The sequence below is a fragment of the Neopelma chrysocephalum genome, unplaced genomic scaffold, assembly GCF_003984885.1.
Source record: "Neopelma chrysocephalum unplaced genomic scaffold, ASM398488v2 Primary Assembly neopelma1_42, whole genome shotgun sequence".
NCBI classification, from domain to species: domain Eukaryota; kingdom Metazoa; phylum Chordata; class Aves; order Passeriformes; family Pipridae; genus Neopelma; species Neopelma chrysocephalum.
The window spans coordinates 12224925-12238556 of NW_020897700.1; the positions used below are offsets into that span (position 1 = coordinate 12224925).

Sequence of the window (13632 nt, forward strand, 5' to 3'; positions counted from 1 at the left end):
AACTCCAACAAACCAACTTAAGACTAAGGTTTATTTTTTATAGCATCCTGGGGCCAAATTCTGCTGAAAGCTCTACCTAATAACAGAGTGCATTTGCCTGAGGAAAAAAAAGAAAGAAAAACAGCAGGGTTTTGTTTTCCAGACATTTCTAGATAACGTTTCAATAATTTATGAAGAATTGAAACTTCTTTTATGAAAAGAAATTATATCATGCAGTCAAATCTCTAGCCTAACTGTGAAGTTCCAATCTAGAATAAATGATACTGTAACGATGAAAAACTGCTAGAAAAATTTTTGTACATTTTCAATATCTTTAGGTGAATGAACTGTGGCAGAGGATCTGATTCAGTTGTTAGTATGCATTTGCAGTATTAATGAAAATTTAAAAGTGAATCAATAATTGAAAAGGACTATATTCTGTGCATGAACAATTCATAGATTTGAAAATATAATAACAAGTATCTACAGTAAAGCAGAATTTCAAAATGGCAGTTTTCACTGAGCGCAATCGTAACAAACAGTATAAAGGGTGGTCCTTTTGTGAAAGCAGATGCCTTTAATGCAGAATGAAGTACTAAAATTCCCATTCCAATTGTTTTGATTTGTAATCTGGATTCATGTGTGTGGTTGTGACCTATAATTTATTTCAAAGTTTTTTTGGAAGAAGATAAATTGGAATTTTTTTAACCTCATTTGAAGAAAAAACTGAATCCAGGCCTACAGTTGCCTTAGTACTGTAAGCCTACAACTAATAGTTCTGTTTCATCTAAGACAAATATTTACCAGAACAGGTATTATAATGAGCTCCTCCAGACACACTAGAACTAATAATTTTATTGTTCTCTCTGCTCCATTTTAACAAGCATTCTTAAAAATTTTACAAGGCACTTTGTACAATACAGAAAGCTGTACAGCTCAATTTATAGACAAAGATTTTCATTTCCCCACAGACACTTACTGCAACTATTAGCAACAGAAGACCTGAAGTGACTTCCTACATCATCAGTGCAAGCTCTTGCTGCTGCAGACAATTTTGCTTTGTAATACTATTCATCACCTGTTCTAGTGGTGCCTAAAATGGTTTCTTTACAATCTTACAAAAGGTTCTTCCAGAATCTTTATCTTCTCATTCCAAGGGAGACTTAGCCTTTAGTCAAATTTACACAGAATCACAGAATCATAGAATATGGAAGGCACCCACAAGGATCATTGAGTCCAACTCTTAGTCCTGCATGGGACCATCCACGTGCCCGAGAGCATCATCCAAATATATCTGGAACTCTGTCAGGTTTGGTGCTGTGACCACTTCCCTGGGGAGCCTTTTTCAGTGCCCAACCATCCTCTATGTGAAGAATGTTTTTCTAACATCCAGCCTAAACCTTCCCTGACGCAACTTCAGGCCATTCCCTCAGGTCCTGTGACTGGTCACCACAGAGAAGAGATCATTATTTACCCCTCCTCTTCTCCTTGCAAGGAAGTTGTAGTCTGTGATGAGGTCTCCCCCTTTACATCCTTTGTTTACCTACAGCCAACTGATCTTCTAGCAAAGCTGGAGAACATTATTTCCACTTCCCTATGCTTGCTTACATTGATTCTTCTTTCTCTGACTGCTCTTTTTCACTTAAAGGGAAAACCATGACTTTTATAGCACCGCACTATGAAAGCCCATGGCACTACTTCTATCCCTTCCAGTATTTTCTTACTTACTTTCACATTTTTATATTAGTCTTTTCAACCCATTTGAAGAGCAGCTATCAGGTAGGCTGTTCCTAAAAATCTATATCCTGATATAGCAATTACAGCATTATCCAGAAAAAGCTGTGGAGATAACTAATTTGCGAGCTGCATGCTACTCAGTCCCTATTGCAGAAAATCTGAGGATATGTGAAAATAAGATTGTGGCATCACTGCATAGCTCTGTTCACATCATATGAGGTATGCTGTTTATAAAGTTTCATATTTTGTTGCAATCATTCAAGAATATTAACTCTCTTGAGGTTATAATTATGTAACTCATGATGTTTCCTAAAATTATAGGAACACAGATACCAGTGTAAAGCCATTATAAAAAAAAATAAAAAAAAAGGACTAGGCCAAATGTAATACTTTTAAAAATATCTTTAGTGCAGCTGCCTCATGATGTGTATTTAAGAGATGGAAGTTAATCTTATCATGATATAGGTGGATTTTGTCCTTAACTCCCATTAATGCTAATAGGAGTTAAGTCCATAAATCCCCATCTATCACTATAAGACTATAGCCTGTCTCCCTCAGCTTTGCATGAACCTGAAATTTACTAACACTTCGTTTACAGAAACAGAAGCTGCAGTCGACTTTAGAAAAACCATTGAAGGATCTTGAATTAAGAAAATAAAGGATTTTCAGATTGTCACCTTTGTTCCTAATTTCTATTCTTGAGTCTAGTAAACATGCGCTGGAAAAGTTCCCAGGAAAAAGATTTTACATGAAGCATTAATCTTGAAATTCTTTCCTTGAATAAGTTTGGGTTATCATTAAAAATTCTGTTCTGCTCTCATGTCTTCATTTTATTCTGAATACTCTGTACTTCATGCACTCTGGGTGCACATACTCTGGGTGTGCATTTTTAATTACAGTAACCAAAGCAATTACTCAGCACAAAAGGGCTGTACACTTAGAATTTTCATACTTGTCATTGGGTCTGGCTGAGATGGAGTTTATTTTCCCACAGCAGCCCTCACAGTGCCGTGCTTTGCATTAGTAGCTATAGAAGTGTTGATAACACAACAGTGTTTTGGTTACTGCTGAGCAGCGCTGGCACAGCATCAGCACTGTCTCTCGACAGTCCTCTCCCCCACTCTCCTTTCCCATTGAGGGGCAGGACAGGAAGGGCAGGCAAGATTCCGGGAAGGGACACAAGTAGGCCAGCTGGCCCATACTAACCAAAGGGATATTCCATACCGCATGACATCAGCTTATAAAAAAAGACCATATAGAAGCTAAGGAATGGAGGAGGAAGTGGAGAGCATTTGTTATATACAATGTTTGCCTTCTGGAGCAGCCCCTACATGTGCTGAAGCTCTGCTTCCCAGGAAACAGCCAAACACCACTTTCTAATGGGAAGTAGAGAATACACCCTGTTATTTTCCTCTTTGCTTGTCTGTGTGCAAACTTCTATTTTTGCTTTAGTAAACTGCCTTATCTCAAAAGACTGTAGTGGGTTAACCCTGGCTGCATGCCAGGTACCCATCAAAGCTGCTCTATCTCTCCCCTCTGCAACTGGAGAGAAGATACAATGAAGGCTTCACAAGTTGAGATAAGGACAGGGAGAGATCACTTACTGATCACCATCATGGGCAAAACAGATTTGAAGTGGGGATATTAATTAAATTAATTAACAGAATCAGAGTAGGAGGATGAGAAGGAAAATAAATCTTAAAAACCCCTTCCCCCACCCCTCTCTCCTTCCCAAGTTCTACCTCCTCCCCCTCAGCAGCGCAGGGGGATGGGAAATAGGGATTATGGTCACTTCATCACAGGTTGTTTCTGCCGCTGCTCAGAGAGAGAAGTTCTTCCTCTGCTCCCTGTGGGGTCCCTCCCACGGGAGACAGTTGGACACAAATTACTGAACGTGGGTCATTTTTCCAAGAGATGCAGTCCTTCAGGCACAGGCTGCTCCAGTGTGGGTCCCCCACAGGGCCACAAGTCCTACCAGGAAAACCTGCTCCAGCATGGGCTCCTCTCTCCACGGGTCAGCAGGTCCCTGCCAGGACACTGCTCCAACAAGGGCCTCCCACAAGGTCACAGCCTCATCTGGGCATCCACCTGCTCCTGTGTGGGTCTCCTCCATGGGCTGCAGGTGGATCTCTGCTCCCTCATGGTCCTCCATGGGCTGCAGGGGCACAGCTGCCTCACCATGGTCTGCACTATGGACTTCAGGGGAACCTCAACTCTGGCACTGGAGCACCTCCTGCCCCTTCTTCTGCACTGACCTTCTGCACTGACCTTCTGCACTGACCTTCTGCAGAGTTGTTCACATGCTCCGCTCTTCTCTGGCTGCAATTTCATCTACCCCCTAAGTTTTTCTTTTTCCGTCTTAAATATGTTATCACAGAGGTGTTACTCTCATTCCTGATTGGCTCAGCCTTGGTCAGTGGAGGGTCTGTCCTGGAGCCAGCTGGCATTGGTTCGGTAGGACATGGGGGAAGCTTCTAGCAGCTTCTCAGAGAAGCCACCCCCTCCCACTACCTAAATGTGCCACATAAACCCAATACATATTCCCAAAGTACAGAGATATATCCTAAATCATATATTAAAAAAAAAGTTGAAAATGTTTTTTAATACTTTAAAATTAAACAATAAAATTATATATTTTATCAAAGGAGCTTGTAAGGATATGTTTTTTACATAGTCTTTTTCCTTTTCCATAGAGAATACACAGCATGTTATTAATTATGGTCATCAACAGCTGGTAGAACAAGAAGTAATATGAGACTTCTGAATCAGGCTTTAATTTTGTTTAAAAGCTAATATGATCACAGAAAGTGTGGTCTGATATGCATTTTTAATGCCCCGTCCAATGTCATTACTGCCAATATAACAATGGTGCCAGATCTCTTTCTTTTTTCTTTTCCTAAATCCTTCTAGATTCTAATACCAATTTACACAAAAATAAAACTCAGCATCTCTCGGACGGTTTCATTTCTTCAACTGCACAAAATAATCCTTATGACTTCAGAATCTCACTTATTACATGGATCTTAGCAGCAGCAGCCATCTCCTACAGCAGAGAAATTGGGTTCCGTGTCTACTCTCACTCCCAAGTACCTCCCTTTGTCCCTTCAGCTACTTATCCACCTTACCCAGGAAGTGCAACCCTGCCATTTAGATTTGCCAGACAGGTGTCTCTAAACAGGGATGTGCAGATTGTCACCTTCTTCCCACTCTCCAAACTTCAGGTAATCCCAACTCACAGCTTCTCTGCTCCTCTGCGTCTAGTGCTCCAGCTTGCAGAGGCTTTGAATTTCTCAACAACTTCATCCAAGTGCTTTTGGCACTGCAAAGACAACAAAAATCCCTCATCATGATTTAACCCCAGCCAGCAAACAAGTACCACACAGCCACTCTCTCACTCCTCCATCAGTGGAATCAGGGAGAGAATTGGAAGGGTTAAAGCTAGAAAACTTTTGAGTGGAGATAAAGACAGTTTAATAGGGAAAGCAAAAGCCGCACATGCAAGCAAATCAAAATAAGGAATTAATTCACTACTTCCCATGGGCAGGCAGATGTTCAGCCATCATCAGGAAAGACAGGTCCATCATGTGTAATGGTTACCTGGGAAGACATCATCACTCCAAATGTCTCCCTTACTCCTTTCCCTCTCTCCCCCATATATACTGAGCATGACACCAGATGGTATGGAATGTCTCTTTGTTCACTGGGTGTTGGCTGTCCTTGCTCTGTCTCTTCCCAACCTCCCATGCACCTCCAGTCTCTTTGCCAGCATAGCAGTACGGAAAGCAGAAAAGTCTTTGGCTCTGTGGAAACACTGCTCAGAAATAACAAAAAACACCTCTATATTATCAACCCTGTGTTCATCATAAGTCCAAACATAGCCTCATACTAGCCACTGTGAGGTAAACTATCTCTACCTCAGCCTAAACAAGCTGCAGCCTTCTCCACAGTTCAGAAATATCCCAAATTGCAAGCATCAAGGCTTAAAATTTAATTCTGCCTAAGAACAAATTTAATCCCATATTTTCTTTCCCAGAAAAAAACAAACCAAAAAACCAACCAAATAAAAAAAATCCCCAAACCAAACAAAAACAAAACCCAAAACCCAAACCAAACCAAAAAACCCCAAGCAAAACAAAACAAAACAACAATAACAACACACAAAAAAAAAGGCAGCTGCCTCCTCAAAGTATTTCTTGTCAGAAACCAAAGCAGTGTGAACAGATACTGAGCTAAAACTTTATCATGATCATGAAGATATTGCAGATGAATTGAAAGCAAATATATTGGACACACAGAACTGAGAAAAAGTAGATATTCACTATTTCTTCTTTACCTGATTTTAATGAAAACAATAATCTTCAAAAGCACTTCTGGAATATCTGAATTTATTCCCTTGTTTTAAAATGTAAGAAGTCTTTATAAAAGCCTTTACATTGCCTGCTCATTCAGTCACTAGATTTCCTTTTCGGTTAATGGATTTCCAGAATGTAAATGTATAGGAACATATGAAAGCTAATTTATTGGCATAACAGGATTAGCTAAAGAAGATTTCTAGTCTGCTTTCCATCCACAAACATTGTGAGCTACAATATGCGGGATCTCTCACAATCTTCTTTTAGTTCCTCTATCTTCTTTTAGAAGATTTAAATTGAATAAGGGTTTAGCTACTTGACTCCTGGTAGTATTGAAGGGATAGAACACTGAAAATTTGATGATTCTAGTCAGTCATTATTAGCTCCCTTGTTTGCAATATATTTTTCCTTATTTTTGTGAATATTATGAAACTGGTTACTCTACAGTTTCAGAAAACTGAATATATAAAATTCATGATTTGCATGTCTTGACAAAATGATATAATATATACTACATGCATGTGTAACAATAGTTTTCAAAGTATATGTTTGTACTTTGGTTAATTATCTCATTAATTTTGGATAGTTTTACTTTCATTTTTAAATATTTAAACTAGATCTTACGGGGTAACAAGACTGTTTCCTTGCTTGGGAAAACATAGAGAAAATATTTCAGATTTGTGTCTGTGACTACTGTTCTGGTATTACTGTAGTATTATGAACTACAGGACTTGAGATCTATCAGAATAAGGTTAGATTTGCTTTTCAATGAGTAACCTCTATTTCCACCCCCTTCATCATGGACCTAGTGGAAGCCCATGAGCTCGACATTTCTTCTTTATCCCTTGTTACTCATCTGGACCCACGTGCACTGTTCACAATGTTATTTTCCTTATGAAAGGAACAGGTTAGCAAATGGATACTGAATGGAATTTGTATCTGTTAAAGTTTTATTTAGTTGTCCAAGTGCATTTAGTGTGGCCATAATAATCCCTTAGAGTCCCTGGGTTATCTAGGGTGGTAGACATATCACAGAATTGCAGGAGACATGCATCTTTTTGAACCAGCAACCAAAAGGCAAAATATCTCAGGGCTTTTCAAGTCCCACTAGATGATGTCTTTGTCTGGAAAAACAAATTGTTCCCTTTCTCCCCACTGGTACAGTTCAAATCCACATTAAATTTTATGTGTTGCCATGGCATCATTGTAAAACCTCTAAAACAACATTATTTTCCTGATAGACCTCTTGGTGCATTTCGTGCATATCAGTAAATTTAAAGTCAACTTGTATCTGACCAAGTTTGTTTGAAGTAGAGATGTGTTCCTTCTCATAGCCCATTTTAGCAGTTTAAACTGAGGGAGTTAGCAGGCCCTGCTTCTGGACTTGAGCTAGTTTGGTTTTACCTTTTATTTTATCTTATTTACGCTATTCTAGGCAATGTCATATTTGCCTACCAACACAAGGAAAGCAGCAGGCAAAATTAATATGGGATTCCCAAATTTGTATTGGATCTAATTTGGTTGTATTTCCCTGAGCAGATGAAACAGAGGATGATTTCAAATACACGTTTTCAGTAAAGTTTTCTACTAATAGCCAATTCAGTCACTAACTGAAACTAGTTATATTCTAAGTGCTAACATACAAAAGGCATTGATAACAACATGGAATATATGGCAGAAAAAAATTATGGGAACAAATGAATGATCTCAGAAAAACTTAACTTTTCACTTAGCAAGAAGTACCTTCTGCTGTTGGAGCAAAAACTTTTTCAGAGACATATCATTTTTTCCAGAAAATAGACCAGGCTCTTTTTTCAACTGAGAACACTGGCAAGGACCAATGAAGGCAGAGGCTTGGTGCATGTTGTTTGTTCATGTAATTGTCATGTCCATTTTCATCTAATCCTTTTTATTACTGCTTGAAAGTGTAAACATTTTTAAAGCCCCTGAGCTAAAGCTTAAAAAGCAATTATTCTGAACAAGTTGCAAAATGTGATTTTAGTGTAATGCATTAGGAGTTGGGAACACACATCTGCCATTAAATATGGAGGTAGTATATTGAGTCTTTAATTAATAAATATTCTAGGATGTGCAGTAGGAACTGTGACAAACATTATTATACAGTATGTCAGTACTATGTTTAATATTCTTCAGAATAAATATCCTAGATATTAACTACTTTTGACTTTTGATGATTATTTGTGAGCAGAGAAACTAAAATCTGGTATTGCTACTGAAAATAAACTCAGCAAAATAATTCAACACTAAAATTAACTAAATATGTTCATTTGCAATGTTTTCACCCTAAGACCTATGGAAAATAACCAGATATTGTATTGTATTGTCAAATTCAACTGATTTTGGATGTTTTGTAGTAAAGACAAGGGGGTAAAAGAGGTAAAAATCAAGGAGTTCTCTCAGAAACTGCTAACTATATTCTTCTTCTTTTAGCTATGGGTTGAATAACAACTTTTAGTAAGGCAAAGACTGAACCGGAGTAGTTGCAGAAGAGTTGTCATCCTCCAAACCATTCAAAGTGATGGCAAATGAGCTATTACTCATCTCAGAAGAAAAGAAAATGAGCAACATTCGTCTGTCCCAGGCAGAATGTTAGCAGAAGCCAATTTCACTTCAGAATCCAAGGTTATGAAAAGCAGGTGACACGCTCAGGAAGAGCACTTGGTACAGTAGTGTATAAATTTATTTGCTGAACTTTGAATTTTGATTTTGTAAGGAAGTCTGAGAAATCTGATATTACAGGTAGCAATTCAGAAGTACTAGTTGTAGCCAGTTCTTTCTAAGTAAGTTCTAGTTTTATTGACTTCAATATTAGTACTGCTGGACAGTTATCGGACTCAAACTCTGAATTAGGCAGAATCGAAATAAAAGTTTAACCAAACCATTCACAGGACACCCACCAGGATACCTGGTAGTTCAGAAATGTATGAAAAACAAAACAAAACCAAACTAAAACTCCCCAAAAATTGGGAAAAAAAAACCCCAGAAATATTAAAAATATCAATGCACACCTTAAAATCTGCTCCTCAGAGGAGCTGTTAATCCAAATCCATCTACAGTCTTTTCTGAATAGCTCAAATAATTTCCTAAGGCTTCCTGAGATTAGAGGCAAGTTAGTCCTCACCCAAATCTCCAAACCATCTGGCCTGTCCTACTTAACGGAGGGAGTAGGACCACCTATAATTTTCGAACTAGTCTAGAATTAGAGCTTTTATCCAGGAACTGAACAGGCCTTACTGCTCATCCTCAACCTTCAAGGGATGAAATCTGGAGATCCTAATCACCAACAAAGTGCTTAGCCAACTAATTTGAGGCAGGACTAGACAGGAAAGTTTTCCATGTCTTCATGTATGGATCTTAATATTTTCCCTAATGCAGCAAAATTGCAGGAGTCGCAGGATTAGAAACAAAAATTGCAAGAGGAAGGCTTTCTTCTGAGGCCCATCGATGAAGACATTGCTTTCTGAGGGAGGAATCGTGGTTCTGGAAAATTCACAAAGTTGCTCTTACTGAGGGGGTGGTGCAGTACTGCAATTGCTCTCAGCCTCTCTATGGGTTCCTAATTCCAGAATCAGAGCAATAAGGTCATGCTTAGCAACAGTTTTGGAAAGAGAGATTCTATCTATGGAAATATCCAACGACAGATCACCAGGAAGGATTCTCTGTGTCAGACAAATTCTTTATCATAATCAACAGTCTACCTACATTGCTTCTTGTAGTGAATGCCCTGCAGCTCTTCATACAGAAAAGCATGTTGTCAGGCATGTTTGGCATTAGTCAAACCTTGGTACTCTGACACAGACTTGATGTGCCAATTAAGGTTAAGTACTCAGCAATTGATTTAAATCACATTTAATTTCTCTTTAGCTACTACGGTAAATCTTTGACAGATTAATGAGTTACAGTTAATGATGGAGCATGGAACTTGTTGTAATTGGTTTTCACTCACTAATTGAACTACCATACAGCACAGACATATGCGCTATTCTGGATGCCGTTCAGGCCTGTAATCATAGAATCATAGAATGTTAAAGGGGTTGGAATGGACCTTGAAGATCTCAAACCCCATGCCATGGGCAGGAACTCCTCTCATTAGACCGGGTTGTTCTAGGCCTTATCCAACCTGGCTTTGAACACTATCAGGGTTTGGAGCATCCACAACCTCTCTGGGTTACCTGTTTCAGTGTCTCACCACCCTCACAGTAAAAAATTTCTTCCTAGTATCTAACCTAAATTTTCCCTCTCTCAATTTGTAGCCATTACTCCTTGCCCTGTGACTATAGTTCCTGTTCAAGAGTCCCTCTCTGGCTTCCCTGTAGGCTTCCCTCAGACGCTGGAAGGTTGCTGTAAGGTCTCCACACAACCTTCCCTTCTCCAGGTGAACAGCCCCAATTTTCTCAGCCTGTCTCTGTAGCAGAGGTGCTCCAGTTCTCTTATCAACTTCATGGCCCTCTTCTGGACTTGCTTCAACATTTCCATGCCCTTCTTATGCTGGAAACACCAGAACTCTACACAGTAATCCAGTAATAGAGCAAAATGTAATAAAAAATAAAGAGTCCCCTTATTTGCTATAATAAATCACACCAATGAAAATATCACCAGTTTATTAGCATGATAACCAAAAAGAGAAACCATCTCAGTTCAGCCTAAATTTATTGATAGTTAAGGAAGGATATTCTTGTCCTTAGATTTAAAATGTTTTCTCCCTCTAGTATTTAGCTTTTGATATATTTACAAGTGACAATCAAGTAATCAATTCAATCATAATACAAGTTCTTTACATTATCAGTTTAAAGAAATCCAAATTTCCTATCTGCTCTCACAGAACTGGCTATCCTGTCCACTCCTCTATCGTCCTTTTCTGCACCTTCTTCTGCATATTCTTTGGAACAGGCACGACTAGAGATGAGGCTTCACCATAAATAATATCAGTAACAATTGAATTCCAACTATTAAGCATGAGGAAATAAAAGTGAATCCTTCAGATTACATGAACTATAGTTTTATTTTTCAAATGTCAGTGTGAATGTCAAGATTTTCATATTTTGATGCAATGGCATTGGCAACCTGCATGGAAAATTATTCGTTATTATTCGTTAATTTGAGTGGCTTACTTAAATTTAAATATTTGAATTTCTATACTAGAGACCTTTCATCAAAGGCATATTGAAATAATTAGCTGAATAGTTTTTGGTCCAGTCTGAAATTTTCAGCTATGTAAAGGAAAACTAAGAAAACTGCATCAATTTACCCAAAGTAATTAGTTACCTAAAGTGCAGCCATAGTGCTTAAGATCAGTGCATAAATTCAAAATAGAAAGATGTTATTACCACGAAGTACTACTATGCCACAGTGCATCCTGTCTAATTATACCAATCAAGACAGCAATAAAAAGCATGTCAAGTTGCATGTTTTTCGGAGACTGAGACAGTAAGTTTAGAAAATCTCACCAGTAAAAATTAAAACAATTAATGTGTTCAACATAGTAGCTTTTCTTGTACAGTAGTGAGAATGAGCTTTCATTACAAGAGAGAGCCATAGTTAACAGATTAAAAAAAAGTTCCCCACGAGAACAATATTGTTTATAGTGACTTACATTCACTCTTAACAGTGTTCTTCAAAAGTCTGTAAGATTTCCTTGTTAAAATTTTACAGTGAGTTATAACAAATGAAGGAAGAATCATTTGACTATATTATGCAAAAGACAAGTGTAAATTTCACTTAGAAGGATATATTAGTCAAAATTAGTCAAAATAGTATTTGGAATGGCAACAGATAGGGTTCTCTAATTTATGCACGAAATTTTGATGACAGTTCAAATAACAGCATGCAATTATGAGAGCAGGTGATGTTCAATGTTCAAATGAGAGGCATCTTTTGGAATCTTTGTCTCAGATCTAGAAGGATGCAGTGCATATTAAAATGTCTTAAAGAAATAGAGTTAGGTAATTAATATCTTGAGGATTTGTGCAAATGTTTCCATAAAGTTCTATTCTGTATGTTGCCTAAAAAAAACAGGAGAAAAGGACTCTTCAGGTAATATTAGATATGATAGAGAGCAGCTCTTTTAATGAAGGCCTTCTGGCCATGGAGTACAAACGCACATGCCCACATAGAGAATTCTTACACTTTTATGTCTTTTAGTAATTATCATATCTAATGAAGACATGCAATCCTAAGACCCTTTTGCCCAAGTACCACCCTCAGAACTGCCCCACTGGAGCCCCTCCAAGGGCCTTCAACCTTCTATCTTGTTTTGTCTACCTTATCTCTTGCTATTCCGGTCCAGGTGCACATACCAATGGAATGTCCTTGCTAAAATCTATTGCCTTGAAAAGAGAGTCAAAAAATGGTTAAGCTGAGGCTTCAGGAATGTGGCACACAAACTGTGAGAAAGTGATGGTCTAAAGTGAAGGAAAACTCCAGCTACATTAAAATCTACAAAAAGCTAAAAATCCTAAAAATTCTAAGGCATCAGTATGTTATGGTAATATAGCTGTATCTGTACAAGTATCATGAAGTAGAAATCAAAATATTCTCTAAGCGTGTCAGATTTCACTGTGTGCCAGAAATTGCTAATCAAAATGTTAGTACTGGAGTCCCTAATGGCCTCAGCCTCAGCATTGGCAGCAAAGAGCAAATACCTGATCTCCAATTTTTATTTCATTGAGCCTTATGAAGAAGATGAACAGTATCCTGAGCCTCTATGAAAGTTCACCCTGTGGCTAAAGGGTTTTGAGGTATGGTGAAGCAAGTGCAGACCCATAAGCAGCTTTGCTCTGTAGAACCAGGGTACAGCAGCTGTTCAGACAATGGCAGCCTTAAGGTTACAAGCAAGGCTTTGGAAATCACTACAACTTAAATGATTTCTCTCTCCCCTCAGGGAACCTCCCTGTCACAGTTACTTGAATTACGAGTCACCCTTTTGGGCAAATAGCACATCAGAATAGCAAGCCTCCTGTAGGATGAAAAGTCAATTCAGGCAGTTTGGTTCTGGTGTCTGTGTTTGCGTCAAACAACCCTACTTGTTTAAAGCAATTAAACCTTGTGTTCATAATGTGCAATTATAAACTGAGATGATGAATACTTGTCCTTCATAAAATAGCAGTCAAATATATCTCTTTTCTTTTGATAGATTAGAATTTTTTTCAGTGAATAATGAGAGCCAATTTAAGTCAGACTTTTCAAGGAACGATGAAAAATAGCTTCAATTGCTTCAATGAGAAATTTAACCAGGACTTTTTTCATCTTAAGAGCTGGAAACAATTTAAACCAATAAACTTTATTCAAACTGACATATAGAACAACTTAATATAACCTTGAAAAGATTCCATTATTTGTCTTCCTCCATTTTCCTTTTTCATTTTAACTTTCTGCTATGCATTTATCACCTGTTTTGTTTTACACGTATGATTACTCTACGGCTAATCCCATTCATAAACTGTTCAGATTCTACTGAGAAAAATAAAGTAAATAGACATACCTTAGGTTATAAATTAAAACGTAGAGCTTGGGTTGGGCTGAAGTGCAGATAAAGTCCTGAGAG

The 13632-nt window shown here is 38.0% G+C and overlaps 1 protein-coding gene across 3 annotated transcripts in view; it reads left to right on the forward strand.

Annotated features, from left to right (window-relative positions):
• GLRA3 (glycine receptor alpha 3) overlaps positions 1 to 13632 on the forward strand; it is an 89246-nt gene that overhangs the window by 36131 nt on the left and 39483 nt on the right. The gene's annotated exons all lie outside the window — the stretch shown is intronic.